Source organism: Neopelma chrysocephalum, unplaced genomic scaffold (genome assembly GCF_003984885.1).
Source record: "Neopelma chrysocephalum unplaced genomic scaffold, ASM398488v2 Primary Assembly neopelma1_323, whole genome shotgun sequence".
In the NCBI taxonomy this organism is placed as follows: Eukaryota; Metazoa; Chordata; class Aves; order Passeriformes; family Pipridae; genus Neopelma; species Neopelma chrysocephalum.
In genome coordinates, this window is record NW_020897986.1 from 1,925,677 (window position 1) to 1,945,315 (window position 19,639).

The 19,639-nt window shown below is 37.4% G+C and overlaps 1 protein-coding gene across 1 annotated transcript in view; it reads left to right on the forward strand.

Annotated features, from left to right (window-relative positions):
• The window catches only part of ELP4 (elongator acetyltransferase complex subunit 4), a 144,297-nt gene that overhangs the window by 64,589 nt on the left and 60,069 nt on the right, over window positions 1-19,639 (forward strand). The gene's annotated exons all lie outside the window — the stretch shown is intronic.

Sequence of the window (19,639 nt, forward strand, 5' to 3'; positions counted from 1 at the left end):
GTGATGTGATAGTCATTGGTACAGTCTGGGCAAATTTTTTTTTAACAAAGACATAAAACAGCCAGGCATCCCTGACAAACCATTTTGTTTAATCTCTTTTCAAATGAAAAGCTCTTAAGCAGGCCACTTGTCTTAACTGCTTGAAACCATAAAAAGAGAGAATTGCCACCAATAAATTAGCATATTTTTTACTCCATCACCAAATGCTGGTCAATGTGGCTTGGCACTGCTTTGGTGTTTGGGACTTCACCCTTAAGTGACCACTTTGGCCCTTATTTGACCCTCTGCCCTTTTTAGCTGGCCACTTGATAAGGTAACTTAAGGGTTCTCTCTCTTCACTGCCCCCTTCCCTTCACAATTGCAAGTAGCCCTAACCTATAAATCATTGAAAGGGCCCTATCAAGTGACAAATTAAGGTGCCCTCCTCCTAATTAATGGTCATCAATGTCTTTAATTATCTAATCCTATTGAGAGTAGTTAATAGTTAATCAGGCAGCCAGTTTTTCACGCAGGTCATCTCTGCATGAGTGCTAGAAGTTTCTCAACTAGAGGTATCCTCTTCAGAAGCCACTTAAAGGCAAATACGTGAAGGAGGGCTTTTTTTCCCCAAGACAATTCCTTTATAATGTTTGTCACTTTCCAGAGAATGTGGTTAGTGAAACCAGGCTTTGTGAGGTATTAAAGCCTTTTAACAGCTGCTTTTGAGCCGTACAGTAGGAACAAAGCCCTTAATAGTCTGTGTTTGGTTTTAAAATACAAATGTTCTTACTGTTTTCAGAAGTGCAGAGAAGCGTGCACCCTCATTTCACAGCATAGTAAATTCTCATTTATTGTAGCTATGAATTAGAATATTTGGGGGGTTTGTCATTGCTAACTCAGAGTACAGTTTTGTCCATCAGACGAATTCGAGATTCTAATTTGTAATGTAATTTGGAAGAAAAAAAGAAAAACCCTTAGCAGGAAGCTCTGTAAAAAGAATTGAATTAGCCATGGGGCATTGGGAACAGGAGCGTGGTGGAACTCTTGAAACAACCTGTTGCCCCAGACATGCGTAGATGACACACTTGTATAATTTCTCCCTTCATTGCTCAGCTGCAGCCCCTTTTGAATAACTTCAGCTTTTGTTAGAGATATGCTTTCTGCAAGCTGAACTGACACAAACTAGCCCTTTTTGAACATGTTAGATCACTGTCCCACTGTGATCTTCCTGTACACGTTTCACTAATCTATAGTACATATGTTTTTCTTCCTCATACAGTTAGGGAAGGCAGACTACAGCTAGGCTGGCTAGAGCAATAAGGTCAGTAAGATAATGGGAGCAAGGGAAAGCTGAATTAAGAAAGGATGTGAATACAGTCTTCTAAAATGTGTTTCTGAAGTTAGAATGTGATGCATCAGCAGTCAGTTTTGGTTCTGGGGGTAAAAACGTAAAGCAGCACAACAGTGTGCATTACAAGCAACAGTTACAGCTAAGTCTGTGACTTCTTTAGTTTGTAGTTTAAATGTGAAATGAAAATGTATATTTAGTACCTTAAAGTTTCTGGAAAGGTTCTGCTTAGTTATGTACACAATTTAGGGTAAAAATACTGACCTCTACTTGAAATGCCACTTCAAAATCAAATTACATAAGAAAAGTTAGAAATACAAAACCTGTGATTAATGGCAAAATTTCTTCAAAAAGGGTTTTCATCACTAGACCATTCTTTTTTTTTTGCAGTTTAAAATAAGAGCATGGGATATGGATTTTCTCATCTCTGGATTGCTCACCAGTTAAATAACTCTTTATAGTTTGGCCCTCATAGGGCAAAAACTTTAAATGTCAAATCCATTTTATTAGATTGCAGTTCTGTGGGAAGGACTCCGCCTCTTTATAGTCTGCAGAACCATTTAACTGTTTCAGTTTTTCTCATATGTTCTTCATCAAAATAAGATTGACTGAAATATTTTCTAAAGGGATTTTTTTTTTTTTTTGTAATTCAGGGTGAAAACAGTTTTTTGGTGAATATTTATGAGTGTTCATTTTCCATTTATAAATTGCGAAGCAGAACTTTTCCAGGAAAGCTTTATGTGTTTATCCTGAAAGGTGCAGTAGCTATATCAAGCTTTCCCAAATCTTCACACGTTAGTTACCAGCAATATACTATTATATGCTATATTATCAGAGATCTATCTTATGTGCATACCACTTTAAAGGACACAATTTTGAAGTTAGCCTGTCTAATCCTATTTCTTCCCACTTTGGAATCTTAATTAGAAGGAGATAAAAACCATCATTTGACTAAATTATTGTCTTGAATCTGTAGCAAAAGGTATAATCCGCAATTGGGCCAATTAGTGTACCCCATAGTTAGCTATGCTGAGGCAGGAAACTTGATTAGATCTGACACCAGCCTAGTTCCCACTGTTGTTTTGCCAGGTATGATGGTCAGACTTCAAAGGGCTTGAGGCATCAGCAGGGCAAGGTTTGGAGGCCAGCTTAGGTCCGGTCGTTAATCTCTCTGCTAAAACCACAGCAGCCCTCGCACAAAACAAGCTTACACGACACAATCATGCGGTATTAAAGTTTGGGTTGAGTCATGCCAATTTGCCTTTGATTTTCTGATGATTGACTAAAAGATGGCTACATGACTAGACACATACTGAAAGTTTACTGATTAGGTAAGTTCCCCAAATATTTGAAATATTTTTTGATTTCTCGGTTAGACGATATGACAACACGTTCGTCTTAGTGAAACTTTTTGGCAGAATTGTCCTCCAAGTACTTTTTGCTTTCTCTGTAGCTCTCAGTGTAACTTTTATCAACATTTGATAAATTTTGTAGGAGCGTTACGTTCATAGTTTTATCTGATAGAACTTTATCTTTGTTGTTCCAAAGCCTCCTGTGTCAAAACCAAAGAAATCTGTGCCTAAATTTGGTGTTTTCTCTCCTCCAAATTTCTAAGGAACCATTGTTTATCTTTGTTATTTATGTACATTTACAGTTACTGGGAAAAAAGGCATTTTCCTTAATTATTTTCCACCTCACCATGAGTAAAGCGCTGTTCCACGGCTGCGATTACATAAGTGTTCCTTTCTTTTGCAGTCTGATTTGTTCAAATATTGCAGTAACAGTGACATGTTTCCATTCTGAGAAAAGCCTAAGGCTGCTTTAGTATTATTCCAAATGATTGAAATTGCCATCTTGCTGACTTTCCCTTGGGCAGCTTAAGGCCTGTTTACTTTTGTATTTGTTTCACATGTTCCCTCTGAGTTTGGCTGGCAGGACATCATTACCTGGTTTGACAAGACAGTTGGAGAAGATTCATATTTGATTAACTCCCTTTGTTATTGTCTGGACAACACAAACCCCTGAAATTATCCATTTAAAGTCAAATCTCCTGATAAATTCAGATAAATGCCTGCAAAGAGGAAAGTTTGTGAGGTTGGGTTTTTTTAATTCCCGAGTTTTGCTTATTTTTTAAGCCTTCAATTAACATTGAATTGCTAATAGTATAGAGAATAAGCTTTTTCCTACAAGTTTTTATATTGTAGTTTGTCTGTTAAATAGTTGTGAAAATATGTATTTTTTTTTATCAATGCACAAGTCAGAGCCAGCTAATATTTTCTTTGTAGTGGCTACATAACATCTCTTCAACCCAGAATAAAAATCTTTAAAAGCCAGCTCAGTTTGAAGCCAAGTGTCATACACAATATAAAGAATTGCCACACGGCAAAACCAAGTTACCAGTTAAATGTACGAGTTCAAGAGTTTCTTTTCTGAGAGGTGTTTCCTAGCAGGAGAAGAAAGTCAGAATTAGAGGAGTGCTGTGGCAGGAAAGTGTCTGGTTTCTTAGTGCCAGGCAGGTACAATATGGTGCTATGGAGCACTCCACGGTGCATTTTTCCCAGTGGCAATTGCCAGAGTAAAAGGTTATGGCTTTGCAAGGAAACATAATCACAAAACCCAGCAATGGAGTCTATGTAGAAGTAAAAATAAACATATGATTCCTAAGGCATTAAAATAATATCCTGCCTTCATTTAGCAGTAATGGACTGTTGAAAAAATTAAGGTTTTCCAGAATAAGATATAGTTGCAACTCCAGATACTCATGTCTGTTATGTGTCCCACATTGGTGTTTGAAAGAAGACTTGAGATGGTGATTTTGCCAATTAAAAACAGGAAATACATCTTAGGTAGCTTCCATCTGAAATCTCTGTATTTCTACCTTTTTTTTTTTCTTTTTTTCAGTCTACCTCTTTTCATTGCTTATTTTATACAGACTGCACTGTGGTAAACTTATTTTGCCAAGGGGAAGTGTGATTAGCCTCTGCTGTAGATTATTTACCAAAACAGGTGGGTAAGACCAAGTCAGTGTCTGCAGTGCTTCAGCCTGATGTTCACATCGGTTTGGTCCTAAGTGACTCAGGAGATGCTGATGTCACTGAGTGCCAGAACTGTGAAAGATTTTGTAATTAATTATTCATTAAGCACATCCAGAACAGGTATAGACATACTGGTTTAGGCTGTTTCTTCTGGAGGAACAAGTCAACCCTGTCACCAGTGCATATGGAATCAGTATGTATTTAAAACACAAGTATGTGCCATACCAACCTCTATAACCATGAGAATTAGAAGCATCACTTCTTTTAGCTTCTTCCAAGAAAATTTGAGGCAGTCTTCAGTAATGGCTGACCCTAATCTTGATTATATTCCACTGATGTTTCTAAAGCTGAGTAACTTTGTAAATAAACGCATTTGAATTAATGAACTATTTTTGGCCATGTGTTAACAAAAAGGATCAGTGAGCCTGAGAACTGACTAAAGGCAAAACACTGGTTTATGAGAAATTTAGGTAAAGTGATACTTCCAGAGCAATCATTCAGTAAAATAAGGAAATTACACCAGAGGTAATATATGCTACATGATACATAGTGTAATACTGATCTATTTATCTTAGTACACAGATAAAAACAACTCTGTATTTTAAGGTTGTGCACTGGTGCCATTGCAAGACTTGACCCTCTGTTAGGGCCTTAAAACCTCAAAATGGAGCCCTGTTTTCCCAAGCCAGTGGATTGTGACTGCCTGACTGCCCAGTGCCTGGAGCAGGGATGAAACTTCACGGATATTCCTGGTTCAAAGGAGAACTTTTCTGAAGTGACACAGAAAGTGTTTTTCTTTAATTTTCTAATGTCATTAAATCTTGGGAGCCTCTCATGCCCATGTATTTGAGAACACAACTACCCTTGGGGCTTGCATGGAAAACCTCTTTCTCCTCAGCCTGCCTTGAGCAGATAGCATCATACCTGGCAAACCCTAGTGCTGGGTGTTCCACTTGAGCTGGGGGACTCGAATGCAGGGAACTCTGCCTGTAAAACTAAACTTCCTAACAGAGACAGGTAAAACGTTGTCATAAAACCCAGCTGAAATTTATGCCAGTCAAACCACCATTACCTTGATTTTTCCTGTCCAGTTTTCCTATGATATTAACAAACCCATTACCACTGGCTTAATTAAACATGGCTCAAAAGACAATAAGTATAACATCATGGCATTTTATTAATCTAAATTTAATAATACTGCAAAAAATATTCTCCTGCAAAACTAATTCTGTCATAATACCAAGCTCCATTTTGCCTTATTTCATCTAGTAGCCAGTTCAGGTTCTCTTTACCTGGTATGGTGTACTTCACTGAATTGTTTTGTCAGATGCTGTCAAGCCAACCTACCATTGTTAAAGAAAATCAAACTAAATCATTTTGGCATGAGCCTTCCAGGAATAAGGCACAGAATATGAAGGGTTTGATGAAATCAAGGATTTGATTTCAATATTGTAAAAGACTGCCTGTCAAAAACGTATTACATTCTTTCAAACAATTTTGAATAAATATACGTGTTTAAAATTGTGACAGTACAATTTAGATAAAGTTTTGGGAGAATATTTTTAAATTATAATAACTTGATGTGAAACAATACTTGCAGTGCTCCTGTTTGGAAAGAAAACCACTCTGAATGCTAATGGTACATAGAACTGAAATCAAGTGATCAATTTTATACACTATATGGAACATATATATATTTCAGAACACTTGTATCTTTTGAACATTGTGGAAAAATTTAATTTGAAAATATCACCTTATTGTGTAATACTGAATAATGTAAATTAAATTATTAAATTATTAAATTATTTGTCTGAAGACAAATGCAGGGAAGATATTGTTAACTTTTAGATTGCATATGAAAATTTGTATTGCCCTGAAATTTGTTTTGTAATTAATATTGGTTTATGGACTGTTGAACAGTATAATGTGAGAACTCCATTCAGATTTTCAAAACTTAAGCACTTGCAATACAGCGCATCTGCAGTTTCTTGTTAGCGAACAGAACTCATATGTATTTTTATTTAAACAAATAATTACGGTGTTCAGAAATATTCATACCATAATTGTGTTGTCGCAGTGGAAGAACACGCAGCAAAGTCACTAATGCAATTAAAGGTCACTTATACATATTGTAATGGGCTGCTCATTCCCAGGATCTGTGCTAAGGGTCAGTGTTGCAGCATGAAATGGATTGGCCTGTTCACTCTGGAAATAAATGGGTCGACTTATCTTGTATTTGCCAGACAAATAAAGCAGTTGACATATTACCACTTTCTTACTATTAGAAGGCAGGTAGACTACGGACATCTTTTGTGAACATGTTGGTTGGTAAAGACTAAAAAACTCTTTATCTATGAGGATTATATTTTTCTCTGATTAGCAGTATTTTTTAGACAAAGATCCATGGGCATGAGTCAGAAAGATATTGATGATGAGTCTTTAAGAAGCACCAGGATTTAAGCTCCATATTTGTAGTAGTTCTCAGCAGGAACTGAGTGCCACCTCCATATAATGCTCTTTAAAGTATCACAGGTTTTAATGAAAAGATGATATTTCATAATTGTATAATGTTCTCATCTTACAGAGAATAATAATTTCAATCAGGCTGTTACACAGTAAAACAGGTCTCTGATTTTAATGTATCTGTGTAATTGCAGGAAATAAAAGTTAAAGGTGATAGGAAGTCACATTTTCTCAACCACAGGTCTGTGTCATACCTGAACCTTGTTGACATGCACTGAAGGAGGAACACAATGCTGTTAATGAAAAGAAGGGGAGTAGGATGACTTTCCATCTCAGGGAAGATGCTCATCCATCTGGATCTACTTATCTCAGTACTGGTTTTTATGGATTTGATTATTGATCTTTGGGTAGAAAGTGATTCAAAGTACTCTCTAAGCTAGGGAAGTGGAAGATAGCCACATCTAATACTTGGAAAGGGTTAAAATGTCGTTTTGTAGGGAAACAGACCAGTGTTGCCAGATGTTTGCTGGGACTAGGAACATGCTTAATCAAACGAATTCCAAATGTTTTGTTGTAACTTTGCAAGTTCAAGATTAAGGGTTAACATTTCCAGTCTTCTGAAAATATTAGTGATTTTGGATGAACATAAATCTGTACGGAAACCACAAATTTATGGTTTCTTTAAATTTTTCACCCATGCAAAAATTGCTCCATACCATTTTTCTGATCTATTTATTTTGCTGTATAACGAAAAAATATTGCCCTTTATTCAACTGTTAACATACAGGAACTTGGGTTTTTTAAATTATTTTTATGAAGAGCAAACTAGTTCCTATTATTTTTAGTCTGGAAGACTTAATGAAAGTGCCAAAAGGAGACAGGAGGGAAAAAATACACATACACTGCAAAGTACTGGAGGTGAAGAAGAAATGTTCCATAACTGTTGTGCAAATACTACTTTTTGCTTTGGCCATATTATGAGGTATTATTTGTAACCAAATTCTAGAGTACATTTTGTTTTTATATTCTTGACCAAGAGATTTATGCAAAAAGTAGATTGTCCTAAGCAAAGACTGAGGACTACGGTGCCCAAGGCATAAGTAAACTTAGATTTTAGTCATGCCATCTTTCTCACTGTTGTTTTAGTTGCATGGGTTTATTTATTTATTTTTTTAATTTGCTTGTTCTTAGTTGCATTTCATATGATTTCCAAAGGATTCTGTATCGTGCATAATGTGCTTTAAAGTTTCCCATTGCATGTTGAAAACCAATAGCTTTTGAAATATCAAGTGAGACTGTCTCCAAGAAGACAAACATTATTTATTACAGTGGAAATGGTGTTTCTGGCCACCTAACATTGGCACCATATTAACCCCCTCCAGAATAAGAACTTGAATTTGAATGGCATTGCCAAATATCACTTCAGCTCCCTCTTTCCTCATTCCTTCCTTCTGAGGAAAGTAATCAATGATTGTATAGTGTACAATAAAGCTTTTTATTGATGTCCATAAATACATAAATAAATTAATTTGGGTGCCAACTTATACCAGCCATAGGCTGCTTGACTTTCAGAAAACAACTGGTAGCACTTGCTGAAAGCAGTTCACTTTAAATGTCTCATTTAAGGTATTTGAGGTTTGAGAAACCTATGGTTTTTAGCTTATGAAAATACTGTCTATGGGCTCTTCATCTACCTTTGTCATGCTTCAAGTCTGCTGTAGCAAAAATTACTGAAGAATTCACTCTGATGTTCCTAAAATTCGTGTTTACAAAACAGTTGCTAAATGGACTTACCTTTTTTCTCATACTAAACCAGTGATCTTTGAGTGGTGCGTCCGCTTGAGTCATGTTTGAAAGTAACAGAGTAGAAAACAAAAATTCAAACCAGTTTATCACTTTGAAGTGGGAGGATGTGAGCATTGCTGCGTGGGGGAAATCCATTTCATCTTGCATCCAAAACAGTGCTTGCTGTTCCTGAAATAACCTGATTGCTGAATATTGAAAGTTTTAAGACCTTTAGCAATCTTTGCTAAGGAGCTGCACGTTCGCTCGTTCTGGAAAAGACAAGCTTTTGTGTGAGGTGGAGGAATGTCTTGAGGTGGAGGACTTGGCCATGGTAGCTGAGTTTTGAGGGGATTTCTGAAGTCTCTGTGATATACCCAGAATATCTCCTGGGCCTTTGGGCAATGGTGCATTTGTAAGCAAAACGTTTCACGTGTTTGGGGAGTAGCTGTGGTGACCTGCCCTGTCTGCGCTGGCTCCAGACTCTCCAGCTGGAGCAGCAAAGAACTGTGCAGTTTGCAGATACACTTGGGCTCTGTGAGTGGCAGAAGAACTTTAACAATGGCAGTTGCATTCCACTGTTCTCAGTCAAGGATTACACTGTTCCAGTGTAGTTTTTGGACGCGCGCCCTTAGTTGCTTTTATTTATGAGCCAACACACAAGTAGATGAACAAGAGGAAAAGCTCTGCTTTGTGTGCTGAGTCTTACTGGCATTCCTTGCTTTGAAGGGCTTCTACGTGCAACCTGAAGTTTGTGTGGTCTAAGGAAGGCCTTGTTCTGTTTGGATTTTTAATTAAAAGGCATAGGTTTGGTCCTGGATTGGTCGTGCTCCCTTGCAGATGGAGACTAGGAGCCAGGCAGGCTGTGGTGAAGCTGCACTGTCCGTGCTGACTGAGGAAAGTCTGCTGGAGATGTAGCCACAGCTTGTACCCATCTTGATGTACAGCATGTGCTGTATAGAATAAACACATCCCTCGGCCACTTGAGGAGCCATATGTTACTAACTGAGCAGCATTTGATTTCTGGCGCTTTGTTGTGCGGTGTGATCCATCAGCTTCATCTCCTCCCTCCTTGATTTGGTAGTAATGTATTTCTTAATCAATAAACACTGTAGTCTCTTAAGACACTTGTGTCTCAGGTCCGCAATCTAAAGCTCCTGAGGCAACACCATGTACTTCTTAATCAGTACTTCTCACCCTTTGGTATAAAGCTTTGTAATCCTGGGCAGGTTACAGGCTTCCTGTGCTGCCTCAAATGCACTTCCAAAACCTTTTGCTACCAGAGAGCAGTGTGGCAGGAGTTCCATGAGCTTTTTTCTTGCTGTAATGTAGGGGAAGATGGTTCTCATTCTAGGATGAGTGTTTACTAAGATATAATTTCTAATGCTTGTTGCTGTTAAAAAAAGGAATTAATAAGAAGGAAATCTAGTATTTGCGTCTAGATCTGATCCTCAGTAGTAGCATAGCCATGGGCTGTTTATGCTTGGTCTACATCATCTAGACTAAAAATAGCCTTCCTGTCATTTTATTGGCAGAGTTTTAGCTACTCCTTTAATTCTGTTTAAAAATGGATAGAGAGAAAGACAGCATAAATATTGAATGTGTGCAGATATTCCAGTAAGTAACTAAAAGGAGATTCCTGATGCTTTGCAGAGGTTTATAATTAAATGGAATTCATATTTTGTTTAAGAGGCAATTTTTAAATTAATATAATATTTAAATGTATTAAGGGGGGGGTGTTGTATTTATATCATTAAAGTAGCTACTTTTAAATAGGTAGGCATTAATGTATATTTATTTTATTAGTGTCCTGCTTAGGTTTTGTTCTTTTTAGGTTTCCTTTACATTTTGATAAGGAATTACTGGTGAGGTATTTAATTTCTCATCAGTTACATGAAAAGCCATATTATTTCTAATTTTTCTATTAATAAAGTGAGTTTTTGCAGAATAAGAAGACAAATCACTACTGCCTGCTAAAGTTTTCAGCAACAGTCTGAAAATTTCTGGTTTGTTATGGTTTTTGAAAACCTGTGGAAACAATGAAAGAACTGGCTTTTTTGTGTTCTGTCTGTCCTACAAAAACATGGGGCTACTTTAGAAACTTTCAAGGCCGGAGTTACAGTGTAGAAAGTCACAGTTTGGAGGTGGAAGTGCATCTGTGTTGGTTTTCTGCTGATCTGAAAAGGGCATTTTGGCTTTGGAAGAGCCCTGAGAGTTAGATTACCGTTACTGGAACACCCCTAAACCTACAAAGGAGAATTTTTACTGTGTTAGTAGGGTAAGGCTCTAAGGTAGAAAGATTACAGTGAAAGGATCTTGTCAGTGGATGACTTATAATCTTACATAAGAAGCGCTTTTTCCTTTGTCTGAACTAAAGATTCTACGTGTTCCGTGGTCTTTTCTGGTTCATCTACACCATGGTGTGAATTTGCGTCCTTTAGGACAAGATTATCCTGCCCCTTCAGTGTCGTTGCCTGTGCTCACACAAATAGGAATATTCTGAAATAGTTTCTTGCAGCTTCTTTCTTTTTCATCTTTTTTTTAATCCAATTTTCATCTCGAAATTATGTTGTTACTCTACAAATTGATCCAAAAAATCGGCATTTGCTGAAGGTGCAGTCAGAGAAGTGGTGTTTGAAAGTTAAGCTACATTAACCTGTTGCTTTTATGGAAGGCTGGTGGTGGTGTTACAATCGAGATGATGAAAAGCAATGAACGCTTCAGTTTTTACATTAGGGCATCCAAAATAAAGTGAATATTTGCATTCCATCTCTTGCAAGTGCATAGCATTGGCACAGGGGTGTATCAGTTTTCAGAACTCATAATCAAATTGGAATATTTACTAGTGAAAATTAGGCATAACTAGAGTATTGTTATACGTACATTCTAGACTCTTGGTAAAAATATCTATAAATAAAGCAGATTTTGTGCAAAGTCAGGAATAGTACCTTAGAGATCTTTTTTTTTTTTAGAGAATAATCAGTGTTTATTTGAAGTGTTTAGGATTCAAACTATTTTATGAGGGTTTTATAACCTTTTTTTTTCCCCCCCCTAAAAAATGTACGGTTCCCTACAAAATTACATTCCTAGAAGATTTACTGTCCTCAACATAAAAAAATGCTGTAAAATTATTTTCTATCTCGAAAAATCAAACCAGCCATTCTTGTTTCAAGTTTCATCTAATACATTGTTCCGTATGGTTGTATGATAAACACATTATTCCTTGAACAGGAATTAAGAGTAAAGCTGCCAGGAAGGGGTTTTGTTGTCAGAGTAGTTCCCGCCTCATGTTTTGTAAGAGATTTCATGGTCCTATTGTAAAGAGTGGATGATTTAAAACGTGTTCCCAAGATAAACTTTCCCATTGTCATTAATGAGGATGGATAATACTGAGTGACAAGTGCATTAGGAATGACACAGAAAGAGCTGTTAGATTTGTCAGAGCGTATCACTTCAGGCAATGAAACTTGAGGACATTCTCTTTTAGCAATTTTTTGCTATTTATTTAGAGAACCAAGGATTGTGATTGCTCACACAGGTGGATTTTACTGTTTAGTTCATTAAATATTTAGGTACCTTTGAAAAGGCAAAGGTGATAAATATGGAACATCATACTCCATTCTAAGGGGTGCCAATGGTTGCATTGCTTACAAATAATTCAACAAAACTGATATACCTTTTATTTGATCTTAAAATGTTTATTTGGGGGATAATTTTTAATTTGCAATATTTTTACTGAACGAGAGTATTTAAAGTTATATAATGAGAAATGCTCTGAACTGTCATAGTGAAGCTTCTGGGATAAAGAAGCTTAAAATTAGGACACTATACATGTAATTTACATTGACTTAAAAATTGTATTTCTCCACAGAGCAGGACTCTTTAAATATTTATCTCTGAATAATTAATAATGTATGACTTTTCCCGGTGTTTAAAACCCTTCCAAACTACAACACAGCCTATCAATTTCCATTTTGAACATGCAATTGGTCACTTTTTCGCCTTGATTCATCTTGCCTGGCTGCCAACCAAATTTCGCCTCCGTGTACCTTCTTGACACTAATAATGACTGAGTTTCTGTTCGTTTGCGTGCAAGATTTCCCAAGCGGCAGTTTGGGGCTGGGATAAACTATCTATCACCATTGCATACAACTAATCTGCCTCAACCAAACCAGCCCGTGATTGAAATTACATTTGACAATTCACCTCTCCTTGGCGTGCCTGAGGTGAACATAGCTACAGACCATCCCCGGAAGGGCATAGCAGCTCCTCCATATGTTGGGGAGGATCCTTTTATTTGTGTCAGGAGACTTTTAGCAAAAGCATGTATAGGCAGGGATTATTTGTTTTTTTTTTCCCTTAGACTTCCTTGTTTGCAGATGCGTGGCTGCTGCTTTCTCCTAACCACAGCATTTTGGTTTGGGGAAGCATTTTGTTATCTTTGTTTCATTAAAACTCTTCCGTTGAGGGAAACCGGCGCAATATTGGATGTGTGGGAGATAAAAATCCAAGAGGTATTTAAAACATAACTTACTGTTTTTTGGAACATTACGCTTTTAACAGACCGGCAGTGCTGGTCAAACATCAGGCAAAGTACCTGTTACTCTGTTGACCATCACCAGAGCTCACACCTGCTTGGAGCATTTTGGTTATACAGAACTGAAGTAAGAACGGCAAAGCAAAATCGTCTGTCATCTAAGAAATCTTTTAGTTCTTTTCCAAATTGTAAATTTTTGCATATTGTGCATACTTAGTGGTTTAAAGAGCTGTCTGCACAAATGTGATCTGACAAAAGAGACCCTTTCTTTCTGGGTGAAGTTTCCTTTTTGCTAAGTATTGTCCTTTTGGTAGGAAGTCACTTTTACCATAATATTTTAGGTAACAGCCTGTGTCATCAAAAGTGCTACTTTTCACTAGTGATGTGTATGATTAGCTTTATGAGATATAATTAATTTTTCAAATGCAAAGTTTCTGAATAGTTAGAGTAATGAAGTTCTGTTTCTAGGTAGATAATTTCTTTGTAGTTTTTTGGTGTAGTTTCCGTATATTGATTTAAAGATACACTGTTTGGATATATGGGTCCCTTCCAAGTAGAGATATTCGATGAATCTGTGACAATGCAGATAGAAAACACTGAAGAATTAGATTCTGGAATATGTTTTGATTTCTCACTGTTTTGTGTAGCAGTGTGTTTTCGCTGTTATTTTTGTATTGCAACAGAGGCATAAAGATCCCCAGTCACATTGTCCTTTCAGATAAGTACAGTCCATTCTTGTTGCTGAAAAGGGGACTTTGGGTGGCACACTCATAAAGGCCTCACTATCGGCCTCCTTTTCTTTCTGACACAAGCCGTACTTTTCTCCTTAAAACTGAAATACATTTTTAAAGCACTTTCATTCAGCAGATTAAGTTCAAGCTGAATTAATAATCTTTTTGAAATGCTTGACGGCTGAATGTTGTACACGTATCTATTTAAGTTGTGGGGAGGAAGCTGAGTAACGTGGGTATCATGCTTTCTGCAGCATTTCCAGCCGACAAGTCCAGAAGAATCAGGACTCTTTTGAATCATTAATCTTGGTAACCAGCTGCTCTGAAGGCAGGGAAGAATAACTCAACCACACAGCCATGCTCAGTTCACTTGTTACAGTAGCAGTGTACTAAATCTACCCATGATTTAGGGACTGCTTCCATATTTATTCATTTATTTATTCTAATTGGTTTTGTTCTCAACCTTTTTCCTTTGAGTGTGTCTCTGTGGCACAACACAGTGCCCTGTGTAGGTGCTGCTCGCTCTAAACCAGCTCTCATGGCTACAAAAAGCAATGTCACCATCTCAGACCCAGTAGAACAAGCAGAGCTTGACCTACCAAGAGCTTGGCTCAACCCACTTGGCCTCAGTTGATGGAATCATGTTGCCATGACATGTTCCAGTTCTTTGTGGTTTGGTTTCTAGATGGTTCCAGAACTTTTTGTTGTTGTTGTTCCCCTTGGTATTAACCCTGACTTCTTAAAAAATAACTTCTTAACGTTTTCGTCTGGATTTGAGTTTTTCTCATGTGTTCTTTCCTGTGGGACATCAAAGCTTTAGGCTGTGACTTCCCATGATGACCTTCCTCATTGTAATAGTTCTTGTGCACATCACAGAAGTAAGTAATACAAAAACAAGATCTTTATCAGGCCTCTTCTATAATGTATTAAATACCTGTACTGGTTTTACAGTCTATAAAGCAATATTGAAGGGTTTTAGGGGTGACAGAGGAGCTCCATCCTGTTACCACTGCAGTGCCAAAGAAATTAAGGGAGAGGGATTTGAATTGGTGGGGTCTGCAAGTTCATCAACAGTTTAAAAAAATGAAAAGATCACATCCTGCTATTCATATTAAAGTAAGGATTGATGCTGGTTAGAGATTTTTCCTTTAATCTTGAATGAAAGGAATTTGATGCTGAGTTGTGTAAATTCCCAAAACGAAGCATGAATTATGAAGTATAAATTTCAGTGACTTAGACATTCTCAATTTTTATGGAAAAACTTACAAATCAGACGTGACAGGCAAGTGCAGATTTAGAAATAATTTTAAAACAAAGAGCCTAGCAGTCTGGGATATTTTTACAATACACTTAAATCTAAATCTTGAAACACTGGTAAACTGCTGGTTCTTAAAATCATGGTCTATTAAAAAAATATTAGTTTGTTTATGATGACTTATGAGTATATATCTGCTTGTATATATCAGTTCCTTTGTGTTAGTCTGAGGCCTTTAGTGACTTCTCAGGGCTTAGATTTCCTTTTTTTGGTTGTAATATTCCAATTTGGACTCCTTAGATAGTTTCTCTGCAACAGTTCCTTGTCTATCTAGAAGTGTATGGGACAGATTCTTTCTGGGGACACTGAGTGACTGAAAAGTCAGATTGCTGGGTTTATAACATGCAGGTTTTCTGTTCTGGCATATTCACCCATATTAATTATCCAGGAATGGTTTGTGCCTAATGACTTCAACAAAAACATGAGATTAGTAATGATTTAAATACATGGTAACTACCAGCTACACTTTTTGGAACTAATTTTGTTGACCTCTTCCTAATTCTTAATAATTAGCCTTAAAATGCAGATTTATTCTTTTTTTACTAAATCTGTGATGAAGATACCTTGTTATCTGCATAAATAAATTCACAAAATAAATAACTATTTTAGTAGCCTTCTAAAGTATCAAGATGCATTTCAGTTAGGATGAGGTTGTCTCTTGACAGATGAACATGTGAAAGTTGCCCAAGTTCAGATTAAATATTACCTGAACATTTTTTGTATATACTTACATACCTATGTTCTTATAAAGTGGAAGATTGAATAGTAAACTTATTTATCATAATCCAGCTCCTGTCATGCTCTGATGGATTTGGGATTGCTAGGTCCTGTGGCTGTTCATGCATCCTAAGTAACTACTACAGTTGTGACAGCAATGAAACTTGTGGTAAGAAGTCATCAAGACATTGAAACGTCATAAACAGCAAATAAAGTTGATGCAAACCTAGTCTGTAATTCAAGGAAGGCTTCCCCGTCCTTTTCCATATCTACACATGCTGTAGTGATTTGTAACAGCTTTGTTATTATAGAAGTAATAAGAGATCACTACAATGCCTTTGTACTACAGAAACATAATTTTAAAATCCACTTGAAGTTAAATTATTGGTTTCAGAGACTGGAAATAGAATAGATTTTTAAATTTCTACTTCCAAAAATAGTATTTTTTATAAAAAACAGTATGTAATTCTCTCTATCATGTTGATAAAACTTTACACATTATCAGTCCTTTGGAAAACCCTTAATGGACCACACATAATTGCAATTCCTGAGATATGACAGATGTTAGGAAAGTGTCAGTTTGGACTTTCAATTGACTAAAGACTTTATGTCTTCATCAAGAGAGCTGTTAGAAAATATTTCATTAGCAGCATTCATACAATAAGTTTTAATGTTGGGATGTACTTTCTATATGGTTTCACACTTTGCAAAAATGGAGTACATGTAACTAGATATAAAGTGCTACATCAGGCCACATGGGCAGTGGTTGTGATGTGTATTTGTTATATAATTCTGTTTATATCTTCGAGCTGTGATCGCTGCTTTTTGGCTGATGTTGCCATTCACCCTGTGTTCCCCTTCATCTGCCCACCTTCCTCATGTTTGTTTTAAGAATCATGATAGGAGTAATCTTGCTCTTCTTGAGGAGTGGAGTATATCATCTTTAAAGATCCCTTCCAACCCCAAGCATTCGATGATTCTGTGACTCACACAAAGACCCCAGATGTTGAAATGCCTTCAGCAGCTGGATTAGTGCCCTAACATCTTTACTGCTACACTTGATTAGTGACCAAACTCTTGGCTTGCTATGAATATGAGCCCATTAACAAAAGAAAGCCAAATAGTCAGTCTTATGTCCTCAAGATTCAAAGGAGGATTCTCTGTCCTCTGGGATGGAAGTTCAGCTGACAACCAGAACTTCAAATCAAGCTGCTTCAAATGCTGTGGGCACTGCCACTGACTCTTTCCTGAACTCCGTGGCAGCACAGAGTCCTTGTGACTTGGTAGTGTTGATTTGCCAAAAGAAATGCAATTGCTGGTTGGAAAACTGCTGTTTGATGAATTCTTTCATTCAGCTCCGCAGTTGATGAAAGTTCTACGTGACATTAAAAATTCTAGGCTTATCCTTAGATGTCTTTGCTTCTTTACAGAGCCCACAAAGACACAAAAAAGCTTTTTGCACAGACTGAAACCTGTTCCTCATGAATATTCAAAGACTGGCTTCAATCACAAAGAACAGAAAAACATATCAATCCAACCACTTTTATTGATACAGGGCTACTGATTCAGGTGTTTCATCACAGTGCCTTCCCTCATCTCAGCAGGAATCTATGAACAATTTCCCGTTTTTGGATTTTTCACCTGGAGTCTTCTGCTGTTCTAGCACTTTTTTGGAGATAGGTCTACTTAATACCATCAAATCTTGCTGCAGATTATGAAAGAGAGATGATTTATGGACACTGTCATCATTGCTTCATCAGTTCATTTTGTCATTCTGCTGTTACACAGTTCCCATGTCCTGTAATGTTTAGGGGCCGTGGTTCCATAAATCTGGTTTAAAAGAACACAAACCCATTGTCAGTGGGAGTCAGGAAACACCTAAGAGACAAGGATTCTTACTCTTAAGGATTTCTCTGTGCACAACAGAAAGAAGTACGTTGGCCCACCTTGAATTTAGGCTTCATTTGCAAGTTCAGATCCAGGATGATGATTCTAACATCTATATCCTCATTTTTAAAGAGGGAGTTTGCTGTATTTTGATGCACAGGACATCTGCTTCTGTTTGCTTCTTAGTGTGTCATCAGAGATACATTCATATTACAGTGAATAAAGACTCTTGTTGTTGGACTTGTCATAGTTCCAGAAGTTTTTACCAATGTACCGGCGAATGACAATTGTTGATTTGAATTCCCATTCCTCCTTCTCAGGACACAGGAAGCTCATTGGCAAGGAACAGTCTGTCATGGTGCAGCTTGGACTGTGCAGTAGAGTTTAGACCCAAGGGTAAACAGTCAAGGTGTGCTCTCCCTGATGTTTAGGCTCTCAAATTTATTAGGGCAGGGTTGGACAAATAGTCATAAGACCATGCCTTCACCAAGACAGAGTTCAGATGGGGTGGAGGGGCAGTTAAGGGACCGGGTTTTCATTCTGTCATCATTCTATCAAAACACACAAGGTGATATATTTATTGCAGTCAGGCCACATGTCTTGTAGATGACATCAAGTGCAAGGTGTGCAAGCCCAGCTTCAGTTGATGTGCTCAGACGCTTTCATTCTAAAAATAATTATTAGCATTTGTGAGGCTCTGTTGTTCAGACAGTGATAGGTATCTGCCACACACCCATGGAATATACTGTGTGTTTCTGTGTGATGTGAAGCAGCTGACCTTTGGACTGGGACACTGCCAGTGAAGTGCTGAGCTGCTGGACCTGGGCTGGGATATCTCATCAAATGCATGTGGGCTGTGTACCACTTGACTGAATGGAGATCACAAGAAAAACATCTGTTTGCCAGATCTCTGTCCCCATTTCTTCCATCCTTCGTGCTGAAAGGTTTAGGTTTTAGTATCCCAGCCATGCCAGGCTCTGTACAACACCACAGATGATGAGTAGCTCTTGCTGTTATGGTACACCCCTTTTTCCCTTGCAATGAAGTTCCTTCTCATCAGTAGGAAGGGTGATGTGCTGCATTGTTGAGTGAACCAGGTTCATTTGTTCTCCTAAGTCTGTCATCAAAACCCAGATCCCAGTCCCTGTCATTGGTCCCATATCTTAGCTGAACAAAAGCTCATGGTATAACTGTTCCAGTTTCTCTCTCTTCTCTGGTAAAATGCCATTTTCCTAAGATGACCTCTTCCTCCAGCAGCCCCTCAAGAACCTTCAATCTTTTTCCTCTATATGGTTGCCTTCTTCATCTTTGCCAAGTTCTGCAGCAATCAGAAACTTCTTGTACCGCTGAGATGTGCAGGAAGAGGAAAACCCTTGCATTTTCTCCCATTTCTTTTGCAAAGGGAAAAGAAGGAGAAAAACAGAGTGAGTGTCAGGAGAGGAATCTAGAGAAGAGTTCTACAAGTTGTGTCTTTTGACCCTGTTTGCTACTACAGGTGAGACTGTGCAAGGACAACTAATTTTACTGTGCAGAGACCTACACGTACACATACACACACCCTCTGACCCTATCTCTAATCCTTTGGCTGCAGCAAGAATAATGTTTTACATCCCAAACCTAAGAAGAGAAAACAAGAAATAGATTTCACAGATAATGGGTTAAGTATGCTGCTGTTTAAGAGGTGATATTCAAATTGATGTTAAATTGCAAGGATCTTGAAAATTAAGAGATGTGGTTTGTGTTTGCTTCAGCAGTAAAAAATGGGATAAAGGAAGGGCAGAACAACATTGATGTTCCTAACCAAAATAACTGGACTAGAAAATTAATCTTTGCAGTAATGTTTAG